The following is a 20,303-nucleotide window of genomic DNA, read 5'->3' on the forward strand; positions in this document are numbered from 1 at the left end:
GGAAAGCCCTTTCAGTTGTCTCAGGAACCTCAGGTGGGGGAAGGGAAGTAAAGATGGAGTCTGAGTAAGGACCTGCCTTTAAACTCAGCTTTACAAAATGCTATTGCTATCTAAAGAGAATAAATGATGACTGACTAACTATAACTAATACTTTTACTGGGGTCCTACGTGTATTCATTTTGGATATATTGATAATGATTACCTTGAGAATAACACACTAATTTCTCACTACACACAATATGGATAGATTTTGTGATAGCAAGGCCATGATTGTGTGCTTCTGTTAATATGAGGCTGAATCAGAATGACTGACCTAGACCACATGAAACCAAATTAAACTAGTTTCCCTTCCATTAGTTAGTTCTCAATCAGTTGAATGCTGGATGTCATGCCACAGATGAATTTCATTACTCTCTTCTGTATATTTTTAATTCTGTGTTTTATTAGAATTGATATCACTCCAAGAAAAATGTAAATTGTGGCTCCTAAAGAGCATGCTTCAATGACTCTTAGAGATCACACAGCACCTGTTTCACACCAAAACAAAAAGGAAAAATTTCTTTAAAAATGGAAAGCAATTCTAAGAACTGACAAAGTATTATTGCAGAACAATCTAATTAATCCTCCAAAAATGAAGAACTTTAGAGGGATATAGCAATGATAAAGGTTGTTACTGATTCTTTTACAGCATAGTATAGGTTTCTTGAAGTTAGAAGAACAATAGTATTATTTTCAAAGTTAGGAAGAAAAAAAGACATATCATACACAAGATGATACAAGGACTGGTGTACTTAAGATTGGAAAGAAATACATTTTACTAATGAAACAATTTACTATTCAAAGCCTTACCAAAATGAAGAAAACCATGTGAGTTATGTCTTCTGTTATAAAGAAGTAAGGCAAAATGTTGATAATGGGGAAGAATAAAGGGTGAAGGTAAGTAATGAAGGGGATAGCTGAGTTAAGGGAATGAATAGGCAATCTTGGTATAGGGAGGAGTAAAGGGGTTAGGTGAGTAATGAAGGGATGAATGGGTTGTATATAGGAGGGTAAGGGAATGAATGGGGGTATAGGAAAGGCTGCTCAAACAGGCTAGTCACTGAGGCTAGAGACAGAGGGTAAAGGGAGGAAATAAGGCTGGGTTTTTCAGGCAGGGAAAGGGTTTCTCTATGATACAAGAGAAATTAGGTCGGCCAGAAATGTTTAGATCTGGCTGGAGGGTTTCTCTTGTTAATTTCTAAAGTCCCTGGAGGAGGAATCAAAAGGCTCCTCCCTGCCAGAGAAACTGAATGTCTGCAGGAAGTCTCGACTGGGTACTTCCTGCCCAAGATGGATGCCTAGGTTTCCCTCAAGAAATAAAAAGGAAAGTAATTTCTTCCCTCTTCAGCCTTTGCCTTAATATTCAATACGATAATTCACCAGAGGCTTTTGTATAGGTAACAAAGGGGATTTAATGATAGCAGGGAAAAGTTGAGGGGCAGAGGGCTTTAGGGTTTTGTAACTGCTGCTAGGGAGAAAGCTGGTGTTGGGGGAAGGGTCACAGAGAAGGGAATCAGACTGAGAGAGTCCAGCTCTCCCAGTCAGGAAGGATTCACTGCCCTGAAGTAAAGTATTTATCAGATCACTAAATAAGGGGGTGGCTTGATTTAAGGATTTCCTACTTGCCTACTGATGCTAAAACCACAATGTCCAATCACCAATCCCACCCTTCCTCCCAGGGCCCAATGGGGAAATTCAGGGAAAAAGGAGAGATCAGAGAGAGGTCCAGAGAAATCAGGCTAGGTCCAAATGCCCCAAAGACAATCCACAGGCCAATGCTGAAGCCAAAAGGCAAAAGCCATTCAGTTGGAGCTTCAGCACTATTTATAGTATCAGGCTCCAACTGTCTTTCTGTGAACATTCTAAAACTTCTAACTGCCAGGGCTGTACAGTTGAATTTGCAAAAGCAAAAAGCTTTTGCTGCAAACCTTGCATTACACTTCCCATTATATGGCTAAAATACTTTAAGCTTCCATTTCACTATTTGACTTTCTAGTGAATAATATGAATCAGTTTCATTAGGTATTGATTGATTTGATCACCTTGCTGTCCAAAGAACTCTCAAAAGACTTTTCTAGTACCACAATTTGAAAGCACTGATTCTGTGGTGCTCAGCTTTCCTTATACTCCAACTCTCATAGCCATACATTGATACTGCAAAGACCAGAGCTTTCATTTTGCAGACCTTTTTTGGCAAGATGATATCTTTGCTTTTTATTATGCCATCCAGATTTGCCATAATTTTCTTGCTAAGGAGAATCTTTTAATTTCAGGGTGGCATTCACCACCACCAGTGATCTTTGAGCCCAATAATATAAAATCGGACACTGCTTTTATTTCTCCTATCTATATTTGCTAAGAAGTGATGGGACCGATTGCCAAGATCTTAATTTTTTTTAGAGTGTGGGACATGAAGAAATAATACATGAATGTTGGAAGGTAGGTTTATGCCTAGTTGCAAAAGGTTTTAAAAGTTAAGCAGAAAATTATATATCCTAGAAGAAATGGAAGCCATTTGAATTTATTGAATAGAGGAGACATGGTTAGACCTTCATATTTCTATAAAATTATTTTTGAAAGTTTTATTAAAGATGGATTGAAGTGGGAATAAAGAAATGCATGTAAGATATGCTTTGAAGTTAGAAACACGAAGATTAGAAAGTTATGTGGAGTGATGGAGAATGAGAAGTAAAGGATAGCACCATTGTTATAAACCTTGGATTCTGGAAGGAGTGCATGAGAACGCTGGGCCTCTAGGTAACATACAGGTAGCATTGTTTGCTATTACAAATGATATTGTCGTAAATATTTTTAGTGCAGATAGGTCTTGCTTTGGAGTATAAACATAGTACTGAGGTCACTAGAAAAATGATAGATGATATTATAACTATTATTGTATGATTCTACATTGTTTTCTGAAATGGTTTGTCTAAACCATAGCTCCATTGGAAGTGAATTTTAGCATATGGTCCCAGTCCTCAGAATGATATGTCCTGAAGTTCAGGCTGAGGACATTTTGCTGAATCTGATAAGATAAATGAGAAGGAACAGATTCCATCAAATGGGATGAAGACTCAACATAAGATGAGGGAGAATAATGATTAAGCTATTAAAATCTGACTTAACTCATAGTAAAGACATTGCCATAGCTTACTTGTGGAATAGCCTTATTTTAACATCTGCAAGTGACATGTTAAATTGTATGGACTGGGATTTAGAAGATGGTTAAAACCACTCCATCACAATCTTCCCTCTCCCATCCATTTTGGCTCAACAAACTATCCAGAATTAAAACTATTTCTTCTAAAAAGGCATGTTTTACATTGGGAAAGCCCAGGGAAGTGGTTGGCCATTTCCTAAATACTTACAGTTAGGAGAGAGCTTTCCTTTTGCCTACCCTCAACCCCACCTCCACTAAAAGCTCCCTCCCATCCTTGCTTAATTTGAAAAACGGATTAAAAAAAAACAGAAGCAGGTATCACCTAACAAGAGCTGGCAGCTGGTACCCTAACCGTGTACAAAGTAAAACCAGGTTTCCCATCTGTCCACTTGAATTTAAACATTGCCTCCAACCAAAGATTTTCCAAGGCTGTCTAGGAGGTAGCCAAACTGCAAACTTGCTGGTTTAGGTACACTTCCCTAGGGAGGTAAAAGAATGGCTTTGGGAATGAGGCATCTCTGAGTAAAAATCACATAAAAATAAAAACAATAACAGAACACTTAACTTTGGCTTTTGACAGACAGCAGAAAGATTTTAAACATTCAGTGATGGAGCCTCTTAAAGAGCATTGAATGAGTTGGGTTTGGAATCTAGAACTGTGGGTGTCCAAATTTAGCCTGAACAAACTTCATCTCATCTTGAAAAATGCAGGGCACATATTTGCTGGGGAGGTCATGGTTTTATGGAGGGCTTTACTTTCTTACTAAAGTCGTTGGTAGGAGATGGATCCTATCTGTGTGTATGCATGAGTGTGTGCATGTTGTGTGCCCAAGTGAGTGACTTGTACTCCAGTTGAAATTTGGGGCATGATGAGAAAAAAGATGAGTTGTTTAATCAACATCACGGATGGATCACTCTGTTATTTGGAGCCAAAATAAAGAAAATGGAATAATGACGTTACAGGACTCAAAGAAGATCTGTCTTTTTAATTGATGCTATTATTAAATGACAATAAATATTGCAGATGTTGAAAAAGAGAATAAACCAACACAGCCTTGCTCAACTGCTGTTTGTCACTAAATGCTATTAAGTTTGATATTTAATAAAATTAGACAGTGCAGGAAATGGGTTAGAAGCTAGAATTAACCTCTTATGGGTTTCAAAGAATGCTAATGAAAATATTTGAAAGAAACAAACCAAGAAAGCAATTTTGCCCTAGGGAATAGGAAAGTGAGCACAGACCCATGCATTTTACTGCTCATACACATTAATCATAACTAATTGGATCAAGAATGCATGTTCAATTAGAGTATCTAATTTTAATTTAATCCATTTAGTAGTTCTCTCTCTCTCTTTCCTTTCTTTCATTTTTTAAAACAATTCTATTTTGGGGACTTGTAGGTCCAAATATGTGATTTCATTATTATAAAGAACCTTTGGGGAGGAAACACCCTCTGCCAAAACAAAATGGCAACCAATCAGCAACCTGCCATCTTAGATAATTGCCTGAGACTGAGGGAACGAGTGACTTGTCCAGTGATTTGACCACATCACCAATATCTTTACAAAATGGTACATGAACATGGACCTTCCTGACTCAGCAACTGGCTCTCCACCCACTATGCTATACAAATTCCTTATGTTTTTATGTGTTTCTAAAAATGATCAGATGTTCAGGAGACAGGTCAACAGCTCAATAAAAATGAAATCAAAACATTTCCAGTTGTACAAATTGCACAGTGCAATTTTGGGTACCCAGATTGCGGAGAAGGTGACAGCACTACAGAAAAGGGAGCAAAGCAGTGTCCCTGTTGCAGCTGACACACTGGACTTGTAGTAGGGAAGACCTCCACTCGAGTCCTTTGTCAGAAACGAGTGTCATTGCAATCGTGACTCTGGGTGTCACTTACTCTGTCACAGCCTCAGTTCTTAGGCCCATCTATTAAATAGGCATAAGAATACAAGTAGGGTGGTTTTTAAAGACTGAATAAGAGAGTGGTTGGAAAGTGTTTTTTAAACCTTTTTTGCTTCAGAAGAGTCTGGGTGTTTCTGGAGAGCTTGATAGACAGGCTATGAATGCCCGAGTTAGCCTTTCCTTTAAATACAGGGGGCTCAATGACACTGAGCTTTTCCCATGCTGCTGGGGGAAGCTTTGCTGGGCTGATTATTAACAGAAGCTAATAAGTACGGCCCCTCCAGGATAGAGGAGGGGGTCTTTCTCCTCTCTGAGCAATGAACAGAGTTTGGCCCCTCTGCTGCATAGACTCTATGAAAAAAATCATTGCTAATCACTGTGTGTATGTCTTCTCGTTTTTTATATTCTTATCCTTTATAACAAAATTCTCAGAACAATAAACTTTAGTTTATATTTATCTGCAGACAAAACTTCTATAAGAGTACAAACAGTAAGTATAAGAATAGGAAACTCCCCAAGGTAACCAGTTAGTTATTAAATAAAATTAAATAACTATTAAATAAATAAAATTTAAATTAAATAAATTTATTAAATAAAAATTAAAAATCCAAGCAGTGCTTCCAGTTAGACACCGTTAGGCAAGCAGTAAGTTCTGTCTCCACCCGCTCCTGCTTTAGAGGCAAGTCTTTGGTTGGTGATGCCTTTTTCTGGTTCGCACCTCCAGACTGAGCTTTGTACCTCCTCTCCATAGACTCCAGTGTCTCGGCTCCCCAGTCTTGTGCAGAAAGCCTTCACTGCTTCAGACCAGGAAAAATGTATTTCCCAGGAACCTCCGTGATTGATTCAGGGCTACGTTTTTAGTTTATACTTTGTTACGAATGAATACATGAATATTTACAAATAAAAAGAGATGAGTCAAGGAGGGCCATTTATGAAGTCACAGAGTTACAAAGATAAAAAGACAGTCGTTGCCCTCCAGGAACTTAAAGTCTAACTGGGATATAGAGTGCTTCTAGAGGAGTACGAGGTAGAGAGTTTTACTGTGGGGAATGACAGCAAACTGATGTAGAGGACGGGCAACTCAGAAGAAATGCTACTGTTGATTTGGTTTCTATTCCTATAACAAGAGATGCAAAGAGTTGGAAGATGGCTAAAGACGTGTGAGTGTGTGTGTGTGTGTGTGTGTGTGTGTGTGTAAAGAGGCAGGCAAATGGCTAGATGGTCTGAATGAACAGTCGTATGGCAGAATGTGATGTGAAAGGGAAACATAGCCTGGACCATGAGGCCAGCTGGTAGGTAGGGTGCACTAGGTAGCCTCGTTTGCATTCATTTAGTCATCAGTCAGGGGGCAGTTGGGTAGCTCAGTGGTTGAGAGCCAGGCCTACAAATGGGAGGTCCTAGGTTCAAATCTGGCCTCAGACACTTCCTAGCTGTGTGACCCTGGGCAAGTCACTTGACCCCCATTGCCTAGCCCTTGCCACTCTTCTGTCTTGGAACCAAAACTTAGAAATAAAGTGAAGGAAAGCACCGCAAGAACTACCCCAAGAAGTTCACAGCTAATAGAGGAAATGAATGTAAATGACTATATACAAAGGAGATATATATGGTATAGACTAGAGATAATCGTTTAGTCATCAGTCCACTAAGCTGAGGTTCAGTGATGAGTGGATTACATTTTCCATGGACTGAGGGGAAAGGATTTTGTAAGTAATGATACCTTTCCCTGGCATCCATCTTTTGTTTTCTATTAATTTATTTTGTCCTTCAATCTTTGGAATCAATTCCTTTTAAAAATTTTACTTTTATCACTACACATTTGATAAGCTTTAACAAACATAAACATTTCCATGTTCAAAGAACAGAAAAAAGTGGTCTATATATGAAATAGTGACTCTCCATTATATAAAGCTTTTAAAACATATTTTTCAAATTTAGCATGATGGTTCTAATAACATTGCTTTACTTCTCTTGGTCCCATTCTGCATTTTCTTTTTCTCTTTTATTTATATTTTAACTGATTTTTACTGATGATAATGCTCCTTTCTTTCTTTTTTGAAGTGATCATTCTTAAGCCTACTCCTTTTCAAAACCCTCCCTTTCAACAAGAAACTACTAAAATTTTAAAATTTTAATTTTAATCTTTTAGGTTATTTCTCCCCCTTGCTCCCATTCTTCCCTACTCCTCATGAAGACAGGTAATATTAGATAGGTTGTACATATATTATTATATAATACATATATCCCTGTTTGTAGTGTTGTGAAACAAGATACATACTGCTTACACTAGAGAAAAATTCATGGAGCAAATAAAGTGAAGAATAGTATGTTTTAATCTGTGTTCAGACCCTATCTCCATCTTCTGTGGCGGTGTGTAGCCTTTTTCATCATGAGGCCCTTGAAGCTGTCCTGGATCCTTGCCTTGTTGAGAATAGTTTCACAGTTAATCATCATATATTATTGTTGTGGCTAGGACATTGTTCTCATGGTTTTCCTCACTTCACTTTGCATCAATTCATATAAATCTTTCCAGGTTTTTCTGTGTTGTCGTTTCTTATGGCACCCATAGTATTCCATTAAAATCATATACCACTCACAACTTGTTTAGCCATTCCCAAATGATGGACATCCCTTCAGTTTTCACAAAAAAGAACTGCTATAAATATTTAAGAACATATAGTTTCTTATCTTTTTTTCTTTAATCACCTTAGGAAATAAGCCCAAAGTGATATTGCTGGTTCAAATGATATACATAGTTTTATGTCTCTTTGGTATAATTATAGATTGCTCTCCAAAATGATTGGATCAATTCACAGTTACATTAATAATATATTAATGTCCCCATTTTCCCACATCCCTTCCAACATTTATCATTTTGCCCTTTTATCATTTTAGCCAATCTGATAGGTATGAGATGACATCTCAGAGTTGTTTTGATTTGCATTTCTCTAATCAATAGTGATTTAAAGCATTTTTTCAACTTTGATTTCATTATCCAAAAACTCTTATTCATAGCTTTTGACTATTTGTCAATTGGGGAATGGCTTATATTCTTACATATTTGACAAACTTCTCTATGTATTTTATTTTATTTTATTTTTTTAAATTTCTTTAATATTTTATTTTTTTAGAAACATTTTCCATGGTTACTTGATTCATGCTCTTACTTTCCCCTTCAAACCCCTTCACTCTCCTCCCCCATATCCAACTTGCATTTCCACTGGTTTTAACACGTGTGATCAATCAAGACTGATTTACATATTATTGATAGTTACATTGGTGTGGTTGTTTAGTGTCTACATTCCCAACCATGCCTGCATCAACCCAGGTGTTCAAGTGGTTGTTTTTCTTCTATGTTTCCACTTCTGCAGTTCTTCCTCTGAATGTGGATAATGTTCTTTTCCATAAGTCCCTCAGAATTGTCCTGGGTCATTGCATTGCTGGCAGTACAGAAGTCCATTACATTAGATTTTACCACAGTATATCAGTCTCTGTGTACAATGTTCTTCTGGCGCTGCTCCTTTCACTCTGCATCAATTCCTGGAGGTCTTTCCAGTTCACATGGAATTCCTCCAGTTTATTATTCCTTTGAGCACAAAAGTATTCCATCACCAGCATATACCACAATTTGTTCAGCCATTCCTCAATGGAAGGGCATGCCCTCATTTTCCAGTTCTTTTGCTGCCACAAAAAGCTCATCTATAAATATTTTCATACAAGTCTGTTCATCTATGATCTCTTTGGGGTACAAACCCAGCAATGATATGGCTGGATTGAAGGGCGGCAGTCTTTTAGTGCTCTTTGGGCAGAGTTCCAAATTGCCATCCAGAATGGTTGGATCAGTTCACAACTCCACCAACAATGCATTAATGTCCCAATTTTGCCACATCCCCTCCAACATTTATTACTCTCCCCTGCTATCATTTTAGCCAATCTGCTACGTGTGAGGTGATACCTCAGAGTTGTTTTGATTTGCATTTCTCTAATTATTAGAGATTTAGAACACTTTCTCATGTGCTTATTGATAGTTTTGATTTCTTTATCTGAAAATTGCCTATTCATGCCCTTTGACCATTTCTCAATTGGGGAATGGCTTGATTTTTTTATACAATTGATTTATCTTCTTATAAATCTGAGAAATAATACCTTTGTCAGATATTTTTGTTATAAAGATTTTTTCACAATTTGTTGCTTCCCTTCTAATTTTGGTTGCATTGGTTTTGTTTGTACAAAACCTTTTTAATTTAATTTAATCAGAATTATTCATTTTACATTTTGTAATATTCTCTATCTCTTGCTTGGTCTTAAATTCTTTCCTTTCTCATAGATCTGACAGTTATACTATGCTATGTTCACATAATTTACTTATAATTTCCTTCTTTATATATGTCATTTACTTATTCTGAATTTATATACCCAAGGTATAGGGTGTGAGATGTTGATCTAAACCTATTCTATCATTTACTGTTTTCCAGTTTTTTCAACAGTTTTTGTCAAATAGTGGATTCTTTTCCCAAAAGCTAGGATTGTTGGTTTTTTGGTACCCTATCTTGATGAGATCATTTATCCCAAGTCTATTCCATTGATCCTCCATTCTGTCTCTTAGTCAGTACCATATCGTTTTCATGATCACCTTTTTAGAGTACAGAAGATCTGGTACTGCTAAGCTCCCATCTTTCACATTTTTTTTCATTATTTCCCTTGATATTCTTGATCTTTGATCTTTGGTTCTTCCAGATGAACTTTGTTATAATTTTTCTAATTCAATAAAAACGTTTCTTGATAGTTTGATATGTATGGCATTGAATAAGTAGACTAATGTGGGTAGGATTGTCATTTTTATTATGTTAGATCCTCTTGCCAATGAGCAATGAATATTTTTCCAATTATTTAGATCTAGTTTTAATTGTGTTGAAAATGTTTTGTAGTTTTGTTCATTTCTGTGTTCATCTTGGTAAATAAATTCTTAAATATTTTATATTGTCTAGGGCAGTGATGGGAAAACTTTTTAAAGAGGGGCTCATCCGTCAGTCTGTTTCTAAGATAACTCTTTCAAAATTTCATAGTGTTGTATCCTGCTCATTGTATTCATCAGATTAGGAATAATATCATGGCAGGATAGAACATTTCAGGGGGCTACATCTGGCCTGTGGGCTGTAATTTTCCCATCACTGGCCTAGGGTGATTTTAAATGGAATTTTTTTTGCTGAGGAGTTGTGTTGAAAATACATTGGGGGTGGGGCAGCTGGGTAGCTCAGTGGAGTGAGAGTCAGGCCTAGAGACAGGAGGTCCTAGGTTCAAACCCGGCCTCAGCCACTTCCCAGCTGTGTGACCCTGGGCAGGTCACTTGACCCCCATTGCCCACCCTTACCACTCTTCCACCTATGAGACAATACACTGAAGTACAAGGGTTTAAAATTAAAAAAAAAAGAAAAGAAAAAGAAAATATATTGAAATGCTGATCATTTATGTGTTTTTATTTTGTACCCTGCAACTCTGAAAGTTGTTGATTATTTCTACTAGCTTTTTAGTGGATTCTTTAGGATTCTTTAAGTAGACTATCATACTATCTGCAAAGGGTAATAGTTTAGTCTCCTCATTGCCTATTTTAATCTCTTCAATTTCTTTTTCTTCTCTAATTGCTACTGCTAGTGTTTCTAGAACAATATTAAATGATAGAAGTGATAATGACCATCCTTGCTTTACTCTTAATCTTACTGGTAAGGCTTCTAACTTATCCCCATTACAGATTATGCTTGCTGATGGTTTTAAATGTATACTATTTATTATTTTTAGGAAAGACCCATCTATTCCTATACTTCCTAGTGTTTTCAATAGGAATGAGTGTTGTATTTTGTCAAAAGCTTTTTCTGCATCTAAGGAGATAATCATGTGCTTTCTGTTGGTTTGGTTGTTGATATGGTCAATTATATGGATGGTTTTCCTAATATTAAACCATCCTTGCATTCCTGGTATAAATCCCATCTGGTCATAATGAATAATCCTTGTGATAACTTGTTGTAGTCTTTTTGCTAGTATTGAATTTTGCATGTATGTTCATTAAGGAGGTTGGCCTGTACTTTTCTTTCTATATTTTTGATCTGCCTGGCTTTGGAATCACTACCATATTTGTGTCATAAAAGGAATTTGGTAGAACTCCTTCTTTGTTTATTTTGTCAAATAGTTTATGTAGTATTGGGATTAGTGGTTCTTTAAATGTTTGGTACAATTCACTTGTAAATTCATCTGGCTCTGGAGATTTTTTCTTAGAGAGTTCCTTGTTCAATTTTTTTTTTACTGAGATGGAACTAAGTATTCTATTTCCTCTTTTGTTAATCTAGGCAATTTATGTTTTTATAAATATTCACCTATTTCACCTAGATTGTCATATTTATTGCAATATAGTTGGACAAAATAGTTCTTAATAATTACCTTAATTTCCTTTTCATTAGAGGTGAGGCTGTCCTTTTCATCTTTGATACTGTAGATTTTCTTCTTTTTTTAATTAGATTAATCCATACTTTATTTTATTTGTTTTTTTCTAAAGTATGATAAATATGAAAAATGATAAAGGCTTGTATAATAATATAAATTAGTATTTTAATTAAAGCCATGTTGATAGATAAAGTTATCAGACCACGGGCTTGTAAGCATTCAAAACTGCCGCCTCCATACTGTCTCCTGTTTCCTGCTAGCCAAGAGCCTACTCGAAAAAAGAGACCACTTCCTCCTAACCCAGGAGATTTAAACCCTTCCCTGCATCAAGACGTAAACCTTCCCAAGCCCAAAAACCGGAAACGGAAACCCGTTGGACCACAGGAAATGTAGTTTGATACATTTCCCAAATTTCACTTTTACAAGTAACAGCTCTTAGTCTTATTTATTAACCTAATAGTTCTTTTACTTTCAATTTTATTACTTTTTCCTTTGATTTTTAGGATTAACAATTTAGTTTTTATCTGGGGATTTTAAATTTGTTCTCTTTCTAGTTTTTTTAAGTTGCAAGCTCAATTCACTGTCCTCTTTCCTCTCTGATTTGTTGATATATGCACTCTTGGATATAACTTTTCCCCTAATTACTGCTTTGAATGCATCCCATAGATTTTGATGTGTTGTTTCCTCATTGTCATTCTCTTCAATGAAATCAGTAATTGATTCTATGACTTGTTATTTGACCCACCAGTTTTGAAGAATTAGATTATTTAGTTTCTAATTGGTTTTAAATTTGCCTTTCCATTAGACCTTATTGATTATGATCTTTATTGCATTATAGTCTGAAAAATTGCAATTATTATTTCAGTTTTCCTGTATTTGTCTGCAATATTTCTTTGCCTTAGTACATGGTCAATCTTTGTATATGTGCCATACACTGCTGAAAAGAAGATATATTCCATTTTATCCCTATTTATTTTTCAACAGATATTTATTAGCTCTAATTTTTATAACATTTCATTCACTTCCCTTTTTCTTATTACTTTTTGGTTTGATTTATCTCAATTCTAATTTTTAAGAAATTATTTTCTTCTGTAAGTTTTTGAATCTCATTTTCCATTTGACCAATTCTGCTTTTCAAAAAATTATTTCTTGTTTGGATTTTTGGTCCTCTTTTTCCATTTGGCCCATTCTACCTTTTTAAGATGTTATTATTTACTTACATTGCTTTCATTTTTCATCCTCATTTTTCCTCTTTGTCTTTGATTTTAAAATTCTTTTTTGAGTTCTTCCAGAACTTGAGATCAGTTCCCATTTTTCTTTGATGTTTTGCATGTAGTTGCTTTGAATTTACTCTCCCATTCTGAGTCTGTGTCTTTCTCTTTTTTGTGTCCATAATAATTTTCTATGGATAGGTGTTTGTCTTTTTTCTTGGATGTCTGCTCATTTTCCTAGCCTTTTTCTCACTTCTTTTTTATCTTAAAAGTGGTCTTTGTCCTCATGGTAGAGAATGCCTTCTCTTAAACTTCTTTTTTCCTTTAGTATTACCCTCAGCTCTATTTCTGTTTTTCTGCAAGTTTCAGTTCTTCCAAGGTGTGTTATGAATAAAAATTAACCTTGGAGGCTTTATACTAAATTTGTAAGTATTTATTAGTAAAGAGAAAGGAAGCTAGAAATAAGATTTCCAGCCTTACTATTTTAAAGTAAGAGCCAATTTTAGATTCTAGCCTGGTGTGGTTCCCTCCATGCTGCTGCTTGCCAGAGATGACTATAAAGATAAGATAGTGCCAGAATGGCTCAGAGAATGTCCCAAAGAGAGATCAGGGATCAAAGAGTAGGGTAGAAGCCAAGAGCCCTCATGAACTTCTCATACTGACTTTTTAAAACTTGTCTAAGCTCATCCCCCTGCTCCTTCACTTGACCCACAGCCTCCATATGTCATATCTCCTAGCCTTTTGGCCTCAGTGGCATTGCCACACAACCAGCTGGCAGATCCAGTTACATGGCTCTGTGACTCCTGTGGCTATACCTTGGGGTAAGTCTTCAGGGATAGGATTGGGTTAGAAGTCTCCCAAATATTTAATTCACACAGGTGATATGATGGCCTGTGGTCTAAGAGTTCTGAAAGCCACTTTCTGCTGCTGATTCCTTCTTCCCTGGGGCCTTCTGGTGGCTTGCAGGACTCAAGTGTACTCTAGCCCAATGTGCTGGGGCTTAGGGCCACACATCAGCCTTGTACAGGGGCTCTGGCACTCACTCTAAATTAATGATGTTCAGGTACACTGTGGACTGCCTTGTGCTGGGGTTTGGATCCCCGTCTTGGGCTTGGATAGGGGCTCTGAGCCTCCCCTTGAGCTTGCACCAATTAGCTGCAATGTGGACTGCTATGTACTAGGACTGGGGCCCCATGTTGGGCTTGGGCAGGAACTCTGAGCCTCACTCTTGTCTTACACTACACAGGCACATTGTAGAATGAATGCCCTGTGTTGGAGCTTGAGGCCTCATTGCAGACTTGGACAGGGGCTTGCAACTTTAAGGGATGGGCATGGGGTTCTCTGCTGTTGAGAAGGCAGGGTCTGGAGTCTAAAACTTTGCTTGGGCCCAGGTTCAAAACCTGGATCAATAGAGGTGGGGTGGGGGCTTGTTGTTGGCTTATTCTGGTACTTCTTGGCGCTGTTGCTATAGGCTGACCTCCCCTCTCACCCCAGTGATCCAGATTGCCTGCCTTACAAGTTGTTTTCGGCAGGAAAATTGTTTTAATCCAACCCCTTGTTGGCACTGTCACTTCAGTATATGTTTTGAAGCATTATTGTAAGGTTGGTTGGAGAGGATTTTAAGAGAGGTTTGAACTTTCAGTTTGAACTCTGTTCCACCATTTTCTATCCATTTCTTGATGAGCTTTTCAAGTACTTAAAGGACCAGGCAAACTGCCTAGTTTGCAGTATTAATTAAAGAAATGAGCAAAAATTGTCTCAAAGTCAGCCACAGCATGAGCACCAGGGTAAAATGGTAATTTTGTATTTTGTATCCACTGTAAATGTAAAATGTAAATGTTAAAAAAAAGGAGTTTGGCAATAACATTTTTTTGGAAACAAACAAGCAAATAGTTAAATTTTTGCCATTTGGGAAAGGGATGATTTTATCAATTAATGTCCTCAATTTGGTTCAGTGAAGGGAGTTGATTCTTTAGTGACCTTTCATCTTTTTTAAAGTTAAAAATATTTTTATTTTAAATTAATGTTTTCCAAAGAGAAAGTATAGTTTGAACAACATAAAACCTCACTGGTTTCTCTCTTCATAATTGCCTTGAAAATAAGCTGAAGATTTACCTCAGATACACATTCTCCCTTTCTTTGGCACAGCTTAGTTTATAGGCCATCAAATGGCCCAGATCTGCCCTAAAACAGTCCATGTTGAGACAAAATTCAATCCTGCAGGAAACTGGGCCAACAGAGATGCAGTCATGAGTTAGTTAGATTTAATAAGAAAAAGGGAAGAGGCTCCTCCATTTAAGTTTCCCCTGCCTCCCCACCCCCAACTTAAGACAGGTATGAAAGATTAAAGCAAATAAGGGATTCTGGGAAAATGGTGGTATAAGTTTCAGGAAAAAATTCTCTCCATTTCCTCAAATAAGCAAGAGTCCTAAAATATAGAAAACTCAGTGACAGGAAGAAGAAATTGAAAAGAATACATCACAAGGAAATTCCTATAGAAAATAAAGAAACAATAAAATATGTGAACAAAGAATAGATAGATAGATAGAAAGATAGCTAGCTAGCTAGCTAGCTAGATGTATAGACAGATAAATGTAGGTCTAGTTACTGCTTTGGTGCTCCTAAACTTCCAATAGACTGAACACTTATTAGCTCTAAAATTGGAGTTTTAGAAGCTGGACTTTTGAGCTGTTTGTCCTTGGTGATGTACCTGGAAAAGCTCCAAGAGCAGGTTGAGACCTGTTAATGAAACCTGCCCCAAGCCTGAGAAATTGGAGAAGGAGGAGGAGGAATATGGAGCCTAAGCAACAAGATTTTGGTGGAGGGATGATTTACTAAAACAAAAGAGTAAGTTGGCTGTAGCAAGAGTAAGACTCCTGGAAATTCCCTTCACCTGTCATTCCTTACTTCCTCCAACCCCATTTCTATGATTAGCTAGAGACCACTTCACAGAGGCGTTCTGGTAAAAGTTTAATAGTAAGTTTAATAGTAAGCTTTGGGATGCAGGGTGGGGAAGGAGGAATGAATACTTATAGGACCCACTTTTCAGTTTAATTTGCATCAATCACATTTTTTCCAACACTTTTTAAAGTATAGACAATAAATAAAATAATAAAATTGACTTATAGTTTGCTGATTTCTAAGGTATAAATGCTCACACTGAAAACTTAAGAACTGGCTCCCAGTTGGGTCTAGCATATCTTAGCAACACTACTACAACTCTTGATCCTTCTTTCTTATCACCCCTTCCCTCATTTCATCTTGCTTCCCTGCTTCCTGCTATTGGGGTCTTCTGCTTAGAAAGAAGCATTCTGAGAGTCAATATGATTGAGTAGAAAAGAGTCCTGAAATTGGAATCATATTACCTGGGTTCAAATAACATTTTTATCACTGATTATTTGTGTAGGATTTGACAAGTCCCTAAGTCTCTAAACTCCCTAAACCTTAGTTTCTTCATCTATAAAATGAAAATATAGATTTGTGCTGTTGTTTTTTGTCCATTTTTGAAGAGGACCAAGGATGTTATGGGGTGGTGTCTTGACTTGCACGTGTATTGGATTTAAATGAAGCACAATTATGCAAAGATATCAACCTCACTCTCTCTTCCAGAGACATCTAAGTCCAGTGGCAAGGCAAAACTCAGAATGATGTTGATGGCCTGGGATGCAGTGGGTGACTTTAGAATCTCCCATGTCTAACTAAGTTCTAAGAGCTCCTTCAGCCACCTTCACTCATCCACCTCTTTTGCTGTGGGAAATTTCCACATGCTTGCGATAGACATTCCACTAAGTTGGGGGAATTTGAGCCCTGTCAGTCACCTTTAACCTGGAGTAACCAGTTTGCTGAGATGGTCTGTTGGGCTATGGCCATGACACATGCTACAACTTCTTGGTGCCACAGGTGAGAGTAGGGTGGCAGGTAGACAGCAAAGGAGGAAATCAGCCCTGAAAAGGGCTTGGCAAGTCCTCACACCAGAGGTGCTAGTCTTCCCTAAAGACCCTGTACACTCCATAGATCCATGTACAGTACAAATGGGAAATAGAATGAAATTTATTCTGCATTGGATGACTAAAAAGAAATCGCCTGAAAACCATAGAAGGAAAAATTAATAATAAATAAGTCAAGCAAGACAAATAGAGATTAAGGGAAAAATTATTTTAGATGTCTGAGTAGCAACATGACCTAATAGATAAGAAGCTAGCCTCTGAACCAGAAAGATGTGATTTGTCCTAATGCCACCCAGTCCCACTCGTACTTTAGTTTATTGGGTCCTATGTTGGGTCTCTCCCAGGCTGATCAAAGAAGGTACTAAGTATGTGAAATATCTGTTTTAACTTCATTTTCTGGCCTGTAGAAACTGTGGTCCTTGCCACTGGCCTATGATCTGACCCTCAGGCTGAGAGTATCTTTGATCAGGAAGAAAACAACAATTCCAGTTGCTACCCAAGTGTTTATGTCATGATTGGAAGTGGTGCCCTCCTGATGCTGATATGGCCACCCAGGAATCAGTGCATCTTTGGGTTTGTTCTTTGCCCTTTCCTCTTGGTAATTTTTGCTATCAAGATAACTTATTTTTCCCATGAAGAAAAGGTAATTCATGAGGTTCAGATATTTTATAGGGAGATATAAAACAAGATGAAGAACAAAGAAGCCCTTAAAATGACGCCCTCAAAGCCTTCCACCAGGTGCTAGATTTTTGTGTTTGACTGTGAGATCAATTGATCAGGGACATCTATCCCAACAAGAATATGATCTCATTGCTTATTATGAAGCCTTGCTCACAAGCTATTGATAACAGCTTCAACAATAAACTCCATGTCATTGAAACTGCATAGGAATTGCTTTTGTGATCTTTGGCTTGTTTTTCAGTATAATTTTATGTTGTGCTATCCTGAGGAACCAAGAAATGGTCTAGAGCTGTGGTTCCCAAACGTTTTTGGCCTACCACCCCCTTTCCAGAAAAAATATTACTTAGCCCCCTGGAAATTAATTTTTTTAAAAATTTTAATAGCAATTAATAGGAAAGATAAATGCACCTGTGGCCATCATCGCCTCCCTGGATCACTGCAGCACCCACCAGGGGGTGGTGGCACCCACTTTGGGAATCACTGGTCTAGACTCTCTAGATAGTCTTTGCTTTCATCCTCAGAAGGAAACTCTGCCCTCTAGAATTGTTTTGTTTGTGCCTTTTGTTTTACTTTGTGTTATCTGTCACTAACTTTAGTATTCATTCTGCATTTTTAAATGTACAAAGTTATTCTATATTTGTTCTTTTTAATGTCTGATTTGATATTGATGTTTGTAGTTGAAGGTTTTTGTTCTTTACTTTTACAAAGAAATCCTGCAATGAAAAGTGCTATATTTGCTAGATTATAGTCAAAGTTTATTATGCCTAATAAAAGACCATCTTGACCTTTAAAGAGATATAAAAGTCTTACTTCAGATTTAATCAGGATATAGCAAGTTGAAGACAATTTCATACCTAAAGACTATGACAATAAGTTTGACTATGTTTTTATAAATAGCTTCCTCTCCTTTGACAATTGAAAGGGAAATTGTGGTATTGAATTAAATTACTTAAAATCTAAAAAAAAAAAAAAGAAAGAAAGAAAAGACTTGCCTCCAAGAAATATTGATCATTTGACCTTGGACAAGTTACATAACCCCACAGTGATCTAGGTTATTCCCTAAGACTACAAGTTATGGGGAAAATGCTTATCTTCATTAGTTATGGGAATTCTCATCTGGGAGGTCTTTATAACACCAGATTCACAGTTCTAGTCTCCACTTGTATTTCTCTGTCTTTCTGTCTGTCTTTCTGCACCTATCACTGTGTTTGTGTCTGTCTATCTGCCTCTATATACATGTACCTTCTGTAATCTTTGCTTTCTTTCAGTGACGTAAAATCTCAGAGTTGTTTTGACTTGCATTTTCTTCCTAATGATTTGGAGCATTCTGTCAAATAGTTGTTAATAGTTTTCAATTCTTTTGAGAAATGTTTGTTCATATCCTTTGAGTGCTTCTCTATTGGCAGCAAGGTGGTACAATGGATAGAGTGGGTACCTGGAGTCAGGAAGACCCGAGTTCAAATCTGGCCTGTGTAACCCTAGGCAAGTCACTAAGAATTTAAAAACTCCAACTCTGATTGCCTCAGTTTTCTCAACTGTTAAATGTAGATAATAATAGTGCTTACCCTCCAAGGTTGTTGTGAGGATAAAATGAGATAAAATCTGTACAATGCTACATACAATAATAAATGCTATTTATTATTATTTTATTTTATCTCAGACAAATGATAAAAGTAGATATCAAATTGGGCCAGAATTGAAGAAGAGGAGGAAATACATTTCCTTTAGAGGACTACTTGCAAAGCTCCTTTAACGACTTCACACATCTCCCCCACCAAAAGAATCTATTAGTTTTGTTTTGTTATGTTTTTTTTAAACCAACTGGCATTGCTGTATTTTGCTAATGTTGCCATGAGGCGTGGAACACAATACTCTCCAAGGTAAAAATTAATATCCTTCAGAGGACAATAGAGAAGCACATGGAAGCATCAGTAGGCTATACCACATAACCAAGAAACTCTGAAGAAGACCAGGAATAAAAGGAAATTAGGGAACTAAATAACAGAAAAAGAAAAAAAGGGCTGGTAAATTGGTGAAGGTAGGAAATGGCAGGTGGGAAGCTACAATGCTCCCTTGCTTTCTTTGTCACAAAAAGAAAAGTGCCCATCAAGCTGGGTGGGATCTCTCTCCCAAATCAGTGGGAGGTAGTGGAAAAAAGTCCATGCTGTCTGTGCTTTTAACTCTACTGCTGTTACCACCAGGACTCACACAGCTGCCATCTCACCCTGGAACTTCCCTCAATGACTGAGACTTTCATCTCGGAACATCCTTGTCCCGTGTTGGCTCCTTTTTTGAACTGGTAAATGCCTTCCGTGGGTTCTTCATTTTGGGGACTGGCCCAGACCAGCCTTCTTCATTCTCCTCCTGTCTATGAACTTTGCCCCCTTTTGTCCATGTGGTTACCTTCTTCCCAGCTCTACTTTTTCCAGTGTCTTAGTATACTGTCTTCTCCTATTATAATGTAAGCTTTTTTTGAGTTCAAGGACTATCTTTCCTTTTGATTGTATCCCCATAGCTTAGCAGAGGGCTGGCATATGAAGGGGGCTTAATAAATCCTCCTTGCCTGTCTGAGCAGCATTGGATGGCTTTTGACCTCTGTTGTAGGTGTCAACATGAATTCTGGAAGCCCCAAGTTTGCCCATTTCCCTTGAGAACTTGCCTTTAAGGGCCTTTAGGTCTTAGACTGAATAAGCATCCATTAAGTGTCCTGGATAGGAGTAATAGAAATACTCAAACCCTCAGCCACCCTTTTTGTTTTAGAAGTTTCCCTCATTGTATCAGAGATCCTTTCCCAAGAAGACCAGCACCTGGCAGGAATCATCCTTTTTGTACCCTCTGTAAGTTAGGCCACTTTCTGATACCCCAGCCTCTAGCTACAACCTCTTTCCCAAGCTTGCTTATAACTTTGTGTATGTTTG

At 37.3% G+C, this 20,303-nt stretch overlaps 1 pseudogene; it reads left to right on the forward strand.

The window, feature by feature from the left end:
• The window catches only part of LOC123251766, a 65,964-nt pseudogene extending 48,292 nt beyond the window's left edge, over positions 1-17,672 (forward strand).
• The last annotated feature ends 2,631 nt before the right edge of the window (positions 17,673-20,303 follow it).

This window comes from Gracilinanus agilis, chromosome 6 (genome assembly GCF_016433145.1).
Source record: "Gracilinanus agilis isolate LMUSP501 chromosome 6, AgileGrace, whole genome shotgun sequence".
Lineage (NCBI taxonomy): Eukaryota > Metazoa > Chordata > Mammalia > Didelphimorphia > Didelphidae > Gracilinanus > Gracilinanus agilis.